This window comes from Coenobita brevimanus, chromosome 15 (genome assembly GCF_032717465.1).
Source record: "Coenobita brevimanus isolate Jiangsu-jjx chromosome 15, ASM3271746v2, whole genome shotgun sequence".
NCBI lineage: Eukaryota > Metazoa > Arthropoda > Malacostraca > Decapoda > Coenobitidae > Coenobita > Coenobita brevimanus.
In genome coordinates, this window is record NC_136968.1 from 4,022,168 (window position 1) to 4,033,722 (window position 11,555).

General features: G+C 46.0%; 1 non-coding gene across 1 annotated transcript; it reads right to left on the bottom strand.

Moving 5' to 3' along the window:
- Positions 1 to 11,197: 11,197 nt before the first annotated feature.
- LOC145390810 (5S ribosomal RNA) lies at positions 11,198 to 11,316 on the bottom strand. Its single transcript, XR_013895723.1, has one exon. It is a non-coding gene; the product is annotated as a 5S ribosomal RNA (ribosomal RNA).
- Between the last annotated feature and the right edge of the window lie 239 nt (positions 11,317 to 11,555).

Consider the following 11,555-nt stretch of genomic DNA (forward strand, 5'->3'; position numbering starts at 1 on the left):
CGTCAGGAGGAAGAGGCTGGACGAACTCTCTCGGCTTACGCCACAGCTCTGGTGGAGCGTCCCCTCCTTCCATCGGGGTTGGAGGATAGCAACCCCTGAGCCTCCTCCTGAGTCCTCTGTTAAATAGGAGGCCAATCCAGGGGACTCGGCATCCAAGGGTTTGCTTGGGTCCTTGACACTGCAAGTCCCACCCCGATTCTGGCGAGTCTTCCTTCTGTTGAAGAGTAGTGTACTTTTCCTGTACGCTGCAGGGTGGTCTGGTTGCGGGGAAGAGGGGCATCAGGTCACGGGAGAGATATGTTGCTTTTGCCTGGACGGTGAGCCAGGTAAGCCAGCCTCTCCGTCATCCCCCTGTGGGGTGGGTATCACCCCCTCATACTCTCCTCCTGGGGTGGTGGTGTCAGGTTCACCCTGTCACGCGGATATTTCAATACTAAACATTTCAAGTACTGATTGATAAATTTTGTGACCCATCAAAAATTGCTGTGCATTTTTAGATGCTGGAGCATGTATAGAAAAGGAGCTGCCCACTTGTTATTCTTTTTTTTTCTTTTTGTTCTTAACGAGATGCTTCTCTGTCAAACGCTTTACTGACTTTATCGACGCCGTATATTTGGGCCCTGACACCCCTACTTCACACCGTAAACCCAGATACTTTTGTACCGTACTTGTTCATAAGTACACACCTGGTATACACACCATGACGGTCCTTGTACAGTACACAAAAGTCGACAACTTTGTACTTTTCCCATGGAAAAGGCCACCACAAACATACTGATCTCAAGGTCCCCACCTGACTTATTCCGGGTCAGGCCTCTTGTTCGACAGCCATTATTTTCACTCTCACCAATAAGTTCTTGAAGCTCGGGCCATGATGAGTGTGAAAGTGGCCGGACGTAACTCATCCTCCAAGAATGGCTGATATGCCTGATTGTGATGACGCACCTCCAAGCCATTCCAGTGATGTCCAGTGTAAAGTAGGCCTATACCAGTGCATTAGTCATGTTTGATGAAGTAATCTGTGTTACAGTATACTCCTGAAACCGGAAGATGTATTTCTGTGGCTTAGTTAACTACTGATACTCCTAATATTACTATTAAGCTATGAAAGTAAAGGATTAAAAATGAATCAGCAACCACAGACAGGAGAGGTGAGGTGCCACATGTGGATATCAGACCTCCATTAAGCAACCGCCGTAAATTATACGCGTTTCGAGGCAATGCTGTGCGTTGCATCCAAGCAGATTAGCTAAAAGGACCAGCACCACACAGATATCATTAGCCATTCCCGTAAATCGACGTCCGAATATAATTTAATTATTGCAATATATAAGTAACATCTCTTAGGTTAACGCCAGAATATTTTATCCAGCTGAAGGGAAAGCACGTGCTGATGTAGTATATTCCCGTCAAATACAACTAACTAGTTATGCTACGGCGGAATACTCGTAACCTAAGTACTGATTACTGCGACAGCTCATCACTCCATCAAAATGGTTATGAATTATGAATATCGAGCGACAAAGACGACATTGTTATGACAACACATCAGGCAAGGGATATGAACCATTGTCAACTCTGCCATTCACCTAGAGAACGGTTAATCAGGGCTGCCACCTGCTACACACACTGAGGGCTGTTTCTAAACTCTTTGTTCCTGTTTCTCAGAATGCATGGTGCTTACAGGCTTCCAGAACTGTTTGGTGATAGTGTACCTCTTGAAAGGTTTCTGCGGTGCTATTCATTACCCCTAAAAGCTTTCCTTGGGACTCCAGCCTCCCTCCTACACCTGCTTTATTTATAGGCCATCACAACCGCTGTGTTGCTGCTGAGTCAGTGCACTGAGGGCTAGCACGTTTTGCTGCTGAGTCAGTGCACTGAGGGCCAGCACGTTTTGCTGCTGAGTCAGTGCACTGAGGGCCAGCACGTTTTGCTGCTGAGTCAGTGAACTGAGGTGCAGGGTGCTGAGGGTGGTAACAAGGAGTGACGTGGGCTGATGGTCACGTCACAGCTGCCCATCAATAGGGAGGTTCAGGAAGTGTGTGGTGGTGCTCGTGTAAGCTGATGCATTCAAGGTCGCATCAGAAAGTCTCAAGTCCTGTTCCAGGGCCAACCACGAGACCTTTGGCTGGGGTCTCATATACCACAGCCTGTTTGTACCTAGAACTGACACATGGACTAGGACGTGCGAGGCAATGGTTGCATGTTTTAGTCTGGGGCAATGTTTGTTGGGTGTTATGCTAGGTGTTTTTAGGGCGGCTTCCCGTCCTAAGAACGTCTGGCCTAGTATTGGGTTCTTTTCAAGACCAGGGTGATACTACAAATATAGGAGGAACAGGGCATAAATACTAAAATGCAGCAGGACATCAAAACAGACCGCAACGAGCCACCAGAAGGAGCCCATGGAGGAGTGTACATGGCGTGAATGAGCTCTGGGCAGAAACGGCCTAAGTCCACCCAGGCCGCGCGCCCCTATGACACGGAACTCGCCCACCGCCACCATAGCAGGAATACAAGATGACCTGCCGGGTGAGCTGCCCACAGATCATACCAGGGTGGAACTGTTTCTCCAGTTCCTAACAGCACCCCTGAGATGGCCGACAGCCACTCACCCTCCTATAGGAGATGGCCGGAAGCCGCTCTGGAGGAAACTAGGAGATGGCCTGGAGCCACTCCTGCCTTCGTCAGTAGACGGCCTGAAGCAGCTCGAAAGGTGCCTCTCGGAGAGACGGCCTGCAGCCGCTCGCCCTCCTACAGGAGACGGCCCAAAGCTGCTCTGGAGGAAAAGAGGAGATGGCCTGAAGCCACTCAGAAAGTGCCCCTTGGAGAGACAGCCTGCAGCCGCTCACCCTCCTACAGGAGACGGCCTGAAGCCGCTCCGGAGGCTAATCAGGAGGTGGCTGGTAGCTGCTCCCACCTTCGTCAGGAGACGGCCGGAAGCCGCTCTAAAGGTGCCCCTGGAGAGACAGCCGGTAGCCATTCACCCTCCTACAGGAGACGGCCTGAAGCCGCTCTGGAGGCCAATCAGAAGGCAGCCGGTAGCCGCTCACGCCTTCGTCAGGAGACAGCTGGAAGCCGCTCTGAAGGTGCCCCTGGAGAGACGGCCAGTAGCCACTCACCCTCCTACGGGAGGCGGCCTGAAGCCGCTCTGGAGGTCAATCAGGAGACGGCCTGAAGCTGCTCCGGAGGTCAATCAGGAGACGGCTGGAAGCCGCTCTGGAGGTCAATCAGGAGACGGCTGGAAGCTGCTACTGCCTTCATCAGATGGCCAGAAGCTGGTCTGAAGGTGTCCCCAGAGAGACGGCCTGTAGCCGTTCTACCCTCCTGCATGAGGCAGCCAGTAGCCGCTCCGAAGGTGTCCTGAGACAGCCACAGCCAGTAGCCGGGCCCTACCGCCAGAGATGGCCTGAAGCCACTCCTTAGTCAGGTGCTGAGCCCGGTCCACCTACCCATGACTTGGAGGGAGCCCCCAGCTTGGAGGAGTATTGGAGAGGCCCTGTGACCACCACTGGGCTCTTCTCCCTACAGCTGGTGGAGACGCCCCTGATGGTCCCCAACAATGGCCGATGCTGCAGCTTGCTCCTGACAGCGTCCCCCGACCTGCGGGGACCATAGCATCCTGACCACCCCTCAGACTCCTGGGTGGGACCTCCCTGCACCCAGACGCCAGAGATCCTCATCCTTTGCCAGGCACCTGATTCAGAAGTTCAGGCGACTATTCGGCCCCAGCCCAGAGGGCCGGACTTCCACCCCGAGCCCAGAAGCCTCAGGCCCCTACGCCCCCAGCAGCCCCGGACGAGAGAGGACGCCCCTACGTGCTGTCCCCTGCCCCCAGGACCTAGCTACCCCTGGTGGATCCCAGCCCCGTCAATAGGGAGGCTAAGACTCCGCCGCCGCCCCTGCACCTAACTGTGACACATCCAACCTGACAGTCAGTAAAAGTGAACACACGCAGCATGCAGACAGTGTAGGAGTGACAGAGTAAAGTGGGCTGGTGGTTAGAGCATAAAAGAAAGTGGTGGAAAAGATAGTGCAATAGTAAGGCAGTGAAGGACAGGCCTACCATAGTGTACAGTGCCGCCATAAGACAGTGAAGATCATACATAAGCCCCTGAGTTGAAGTTCCGGTACCGCCAGCTCCACCTGGGTACATAGTAGAGTAATGTAAACGTGATCTATGGGCCAAGGTACAGTGAACATTCTATGCAACAATGACTGCCCGTCTCGATAAGGCCACGCTTAGGCCCAGAGTAAAATATTAATGTTACCCTGGGAAATCGAGACAACCACCACCACTGGCCTAGGAAATCTAAACTCCCCCACCAACATAAGTGTCTTGCTCAAGTGTCGTTCTCCCTAACCAATCTGGTCCTGTACAGTATCCTGCATGGTACTAGTATTCCATATCTGCGGCCCAAGAATTATAATTGCCCAGCTTGTTTGTATTTGTGACATCTGCTCGTTCCTGTGTAAGATTTAGTACTACACATGTAAGGTGTTGCCTTGAGTTTTTGTGTCCTGCCTCTCTCTTATTTGTCTAAGCTCCGGTCTAGAAAGCGAACCCAGCTACTCACTAGGTGCTCTAGGGATGGGAGGCCGACCCTAAAACACCTAGCATTACAAAAACACTAAGTGTACACGAGGGCAATAAGATGTCTCACAATATTTCTGATTCATCAACTCTGAGGCTCCTGAATAGGGATGAGCGTATCTCACATAATATGTGACAGTCACAGTTCACAATTCAGGGTGGTACAGTTCACAGTATGATTCTAGGTGCCTCAGGGTTATTATTTATATTCAGTTTCTATGAACACTGGCTCCGGGTCACGTGAGAGTTCTTATATCCAATCTTGTGATGATCACTGGAGGGGGGGACACTGACTTGATCTTGTTGCAGGGAGCACACGAGGGGGGGGGAGAGAGTCTAGGTTGGTATAGGTGCAAAGGAGGGGGGGGGGTTGCTGAATAATGATATCACTACTTCGGGTATGGGAGCCTTACTTTTATCACACTGCACTTTAAGTCACTGTCTGATCACGGTCACTTAATGATTCCACTTTTGGCACTCTACTATATGTCCTAATACTGATCCACACCTGAGTATTATAGTCCAGGTAGGTTGATGTCGTCCCCCGTGGGCGTGATGAAAGGCCCCGGGTGCTGGGGGCTGGGGGCAGAGGTCTGGCTGGTGGGATAGGGGCCAAACAACTCCTCCAGGTGCCTTCTGAGCTGCCGGATGGAGGATCCACGTCGCCTCGGCCGGGAGTGGGGTGGGTCTCGCCCCGGGGAGCTGGAGGTGTCATCAGAGACTGGGAGGCTGCGGTCCACTCTAGGGTACTTCACCGTCAGGAGGGAACTGCGACATCGTTCCAGGGAGGGGTCTGTCAGGGGGAAGTACTCAGCGGCCAGCTGCAGGGAGAATAACTCTGGGGACAGTTCAGGGCCCTGCCACCAGGCTGTAAGTGGTGGGCTCCCTGGCTGGGGACTGGTACTACAGCAGGTGGATGCGGGAGGACGACGTGCAGGCGTACAGCGGCTAGAGGCCATCTCTCGTCTGTGGGCGCGGCAAGACGACGTCAATGGTGTCTTGTCCTCAGGACCGCTACCGACCCTGCAGGTAGTCCTGGTGGAGTGGCTTGAGGCCGTCTCTTGTGAGGAGCGGCTTGAGGCCATCTCTTCTGAGGAGCGGCTTGAGGCCATCTCTTCTGAGGAGCAGCTTGAGGCCATCTCTGATGTGGAGCAACTGGAGGCCATCTCAGTTGTGGAGCAGCTTGAGGCCATCTCTGATGTGGAGCAACTGGAGGCCATCTCAGTTGTGGAGCAGCTTGAGGCCATCTCTGATGTGGAGCAACTGGAGGCCATCTCAGTTGTGGAGTGGCTAGAGACCATCTCTGATGGTGAGCAACTGGAGGCCATCTCTGATGTGGAGCGGCTGGAGACCGTCTCTGATGTGGAGCGGCTGGAGGCCATGTTTAGATTGGAGCAGCTTGAGGCCATCTCTGTGGGGCTGTAAGGAGCGTAAGGTTCAGCTCCAACCCGATCCTGACGCTGCCAGGCTGGCAAGAAAGTAGTGCACCAGGGCTGAGGTGTACGGGTTGGGTCGGTTCCGCGGAGTAGGGGCACGCGGCTACCCGGGACTTGTGCCCATATGGTACGGACACCCCGTACGCTGCATCTAACCCTCTGTTGTCGCCTCCTGGGGGTGTCGTGTAGTTGTCCGCTGTTATCATTTCATTGGGTGTTTTCCTTGTTATTTGTGATAAAGCAGGTGCCAGGATCAGGAGGTAACAACATCAACCACAACCACAACAACAACACTGATGCCGCCACCAAATGACTGTATTCAGTTGAGGGGAAAACTGGAAGAGATGTCAATGAAGATGATATATCGAAAGTCACCGGTCGAAATGTCAATCCCAAAATTAATGAAACCATCCGGGAATAAAAATCGTTAAATTCAAAATACATCATCAGGCGGAAGAGATTAGCTCGCCGTTTCTCACACTGAACTGATTAATTTAAATATTCCATAACGCCTCTTCGTACGAATTAATTTTGCACATCACTTCTTAAGCAAATAAATCCTCTGACATTTTTTAATATATCCTTCCTGGCACCATATAACTGAACTCAGCCTAGGGGGAGATTGTTTTTACTTTTTAAATTGGTGAAGGGGTTTAATACAGCGTTCGGGAATCCCTGTACGAACAGAGGCATTTTTCCTGTACCGAATAAAATCGCCAAGAGATAACAAGACTATACCATAATGAATAAATAAATAAACAAATAATTAAATAAAAAATCACCAATTTGAACTTGTCAATGCTCCTGTACTGTTGATATAAACTAATTCGATATTAACCTTTTCGGCTCAATGACGTACTTTTTAAAATTCATTCTCCCTTTTTCGAAACAATTTTATTCATTTTTGGAGAGACTTTCCAAACTAGGGAGATTTAATAAAGCCTTCACATACCCCTTCAGTACGACATTTGTGTCCTAAGTTGGATGAATGTCCGTATTAGGCTCAGTTACGAAAGCTTCCTTTCTCCTCTGCGTAAGCGATTTATTTTGCTTATTACCCCTTCCCGTCCTCTTTTGTGTTAAGCAAGTCTTTCTAATATCACCATACTCTCCACTTATAACGTGCAAAACATCATCAGCCATTTGTATCCAGGAATAAATAGGTGAGGAGGAGGTGTTTGGGAGCTTCCATAACCGCCGGGAGATAGGCCAAAATCGTTGTTTCTCTTCCACTCCACTGGGCCACTTCATGTGTGTTAGGTCAGCGTTATCAAGGTGTACCCTGCATTATACATTCATTTCCTACTCCCACTACCACACCCAAGCCCCCGCCAGCAGACTGAGCCGCTCCCGCAAGAGTGAGTTTTTACACGGACCGCCAGGTGGAAAGGATGGAGAATGAGAGACTGATTAGGAGAGTGTAAGAGTGACGTGGAGGGGGAGAGGGAGAAGCAGAGACCAAGGATGAGATGGAGGGACGGAGTGGAGAGAAGGGTGTGTGAGTTGGACGTAGGGTGATGTGGAGACGATTTGTTTGTGGCCTTAAAGTGTCTGGCAATAGATAGATAGCTAGGGAGATGGATAGATAGATAGATGGACAGACAGATAGATATCCTCCTATACCAGTTAATTGGTGCTCATCTCCACGCCTCCTTGCATCATTTAACTCTGATTTCTTTGGGGGAGCGTCTGTAGGAGCGACACACACACACACACACACACATCAGAGGTAGACGTCGGACATCGGGCTCCGTACCAAAACAACACGGCCAGTGGCATTACCTAAATTAGTATCTTTGAATGAGTCAAGCTCTGTACCAGGTTAGACTAAATGATTTTTCATTATTAAAAGGAAAAAAAAAAAAAGTTTAAACAAGACTGGTTCAAACAGAACAAAGAACCACGACGAAAAAAAATGCGCTGAGTCAGCTGGGTTTGTTTAGACTACAGCAACACGGGGAAAGTGTACATACTCTGTAAGTACATACTCTGTTCATTTAGTATTACAAAATGGATACATACTTCAGTAAAACAAATTTGGAAAAGAAAAGGGATAAAAGTAAAAAGCAAAATGATGATTTCTACCAAGAACTGGTTGAAGTGGAGACTCACAATAGACTGGTTGAACGTGTACACAAACTAGAAATGGCTTTCAAAAATGAAATTGATGAAATAAAGAAGCAAATGCACTTGCAAAAGGAAGAGATAGAAAAACTAGGAAGGGAGGCCAATAAGAAAGACACAACCATCAGTGAACTAACAGTGGAATTGAGTACGCTTAGCAAGAAAGTGAGTGAAATGGCAAGTACAGTAGTCAATCACGAGAGTGTTATGGAAGAGTTCAAAAATGACACAGAGACAATTAGGCAAGCAAGCAGTCTTATGGACCAGAGCAGTGATATTGAGGAGAAGATAACACAGGTGAATGAAGCTGTGCAAAGCTACAAAAATGATGTAGAAACCACGTATGCTGAAATGGTGAAAGTAAAGAAAGACTTAGAAACAAGGGTGGAGGAAAAAAGCATTAAAAAGGAAGTGAAAAGAATAATCCAAAACAATCCAAAGTTAGTCAGAGATTCAGTAGAGATAAACAAATCAATAGTAATCACTGGTATAGAGGAGGAAGAAGTTAAAAACAAGATCACAAGAGACAAAAAGGAGATGGCAAATGTAATGAGCTTACTGAAAGAAGTATCAGAGGAAATCTGTAGTAAAGACATAGAGGAACACAAAAGGTTTGGGAAATACGATAAAAGCAAGACAAGACCTCTAAAGGTGACTTTCCAGAGTGTAAACACTGTGGAAGAGATACTAAAAAATGCAAAGAATCTTATGGAAAAAGAGGAGTTAAAAAATGTATGGATAAAAAGATGCCTGACACAAGAGGAACTGGAATTACTGAAAGAGAAAAGGGAGGAAGCAAAAACAAAAAATGAGGGAAGATCAGAAGAGGAGAAGAAATTTTTTTACAAAGTAATAGGATTGCAGGTACGAAAGTGGTACACAAACAGGATGGAAAAAAAAGGAGGAAGGTAGTAGAACCATGTCATGACAATTAAATAAACAAGATGATAAAGATGATGTACCCAAATGTGGATGGAACGGTATCTAAATTACTAGAGATGAATGATTATGTCAGAGAAAATGAACCACAAATAATATGCCTAACTGAAACAAAATTAACACCAAGGATATCCAATGACATACTAAACTTAGAGGAATACAATATATGGAGAAGAGACAGAAATTTAAAAAAAGGAGGAGGAATTATAATATTAACTAAGAAAAATCTAAAAGTCAAGGAAATAAAAATACCATCACAAGTAGAACTGATTGCAGTAGAAATCGACACATCTGAAGGTAAAGTAATTGTAGCCAATTTGTACATACCACCCAGATCAAACACATGGGAAAGAGACGAATATGAGGACCTGGCAGAGAGTACAATTCAGAGTATAAGATCATTGCTACATAAAATGGAGAAATCGGAAACAATTATACTAACTGGGGACTTCAATACAAATATAAATTGGAATACTCTAGATATAAATAGCCAAGAAAGCTGTTGGGACCAAAAGCTCCTGGATCTCGTACAAGAGTTTTTCTTAACGCAACATGTGAGGGAAACCACCAGAAAAAGAGGACTTGATGTACCTTCAGTGCTAGATCTAATATTTACTAGGCAAGAAAATGATATTGACAGTTTAATATATCACCCTCCACTCAGCAAAAGCGATCATGCAGTACTAAATTATAACTTCAGGATAGCATATGACTTAGTAAACAGCAATGACAGTTACAAAAAGCGCCTAAACTATAAAAAGGGAAATTATCAAGACCTAAAGAAGTATTTCTTAGAAGTTGATTGGGAAAATGAGCTTAGAGGACAAGATTTAAATGCTGTATATAAAAATTTTTGTGAATTTTATGAAATAGGAGTCCAGAAGTACATCCCACAGCACAAAGAAGCAGATAAGAAAATACAGAAATGGTTCAATACAGAATGTAAAAAATCAAAAGAAAGAAGAGATTTGTTGTGGAATAGATACAGAAGACACAATAGTGAAAGGGCGTATAATAATTACAAACAGGCAAGAAACGACTATACAAGAATAAGGAGGGAAGCCCAAAAACAGTTTGAGGAGGATATAATAAATAAAAGTAGTGATCAACCAAAGCTGTTTTACAGCTATATCAGAAGCAAAACCAAAGTAAAAGATATAATACAATCCATTACGGACGAGGGAATCACTTATACACAAGAGAAAGATATTTGTGAAGCACTAAATAAGAATTTCCAATTAGTTTTTACAGAAGAAAAAAAAATTGAGAGGGACTATGTGGAACTCGCATGTCCACACATACTACCAGATATACAAATAGCAGAAAAAGTAATATAGGAGGAGTTAAGTAGATTAGACAGAGGAAAAGCAAGTGGTCCTGATGAAATTTCATGTTGGGTATTACGAGAATGTGCAAAGGAGTTAAGTAAACCATTATTTTTAATTTTCAAGAAATCCTTGAGTCAAGGTAAACTACCTGATATTTGGAAAAAAGCAAATATTGTCCCCTTATTCAAGAAAGGAAATAGACAAAATCCACTCAGCTACCGACCAGTATCACTGACCAGTGTTGTAAGCAAGGTATTAGAAAAACTTATAAGATAAGCTTGGGTAAATCATCTAGAAGAACATAGTATGATATCAGAAACACAGTTTGGTTTCAGAAAAGGAAAATCATGTGTTACTAATCTGTTGAGCTACTATGACAGAGTAACAAACACAATACAGGAAAGGGAAGGATGGGTGGACAGTATCTATTTAGATTTCAAGAAAGCTTTTGACACAGTACCACACCAAAGACTTTTATGGAAACTGTACCATCAAGGAGGAATTCGAGGCAAACTGTTTTGTTGGATGCAAGACTTTCTCATAAAAAGAGAAATGAGGACAGTACTAAGAGGAAACTACTCATCATGGAATGAAGTGACTAGTGGAGTACCATAGGGTTCAGTGCTGGCACCAATCATGTTTTTAGTGTATATAAATTTTTTTTTTTTCATTCATTGCCAGACGCCATGTATCCCACACGGGGTGGCCAAGGGCTTAGAGTTAATTGTTTTACAGGGAGGGGCACTAATCCTCCACCAACCCCACTTGACACGTAGGGATGCCAACAGCATCTGGTGTTCCCAGGCGGTCACCCATCCAAGTACTAACCAGACCCAACGTTGCTTAACTTCGCTGATCGGATGGGAAGCGGTGTACTCAACGTGGTATGGCCGTATATAAATGATATAAACAGTAACACTGGAAATGAGAGCTATCTGAATATGTTTGCAGATGATGCAAAAATACAAAGGAGAAGTACTAACACAGACTCTTGTAAAGAGCTACAAGAAGAATTAAATAAACTTCATGAATGAAGTAATACATGGCAAATAGAATTCAATGTGGACAAGTGTCATGTAATCAAGTTTGGTAAAAGTGGAAAAAGACCTGATTGGGATTATAAGTTAGGAAATAAAA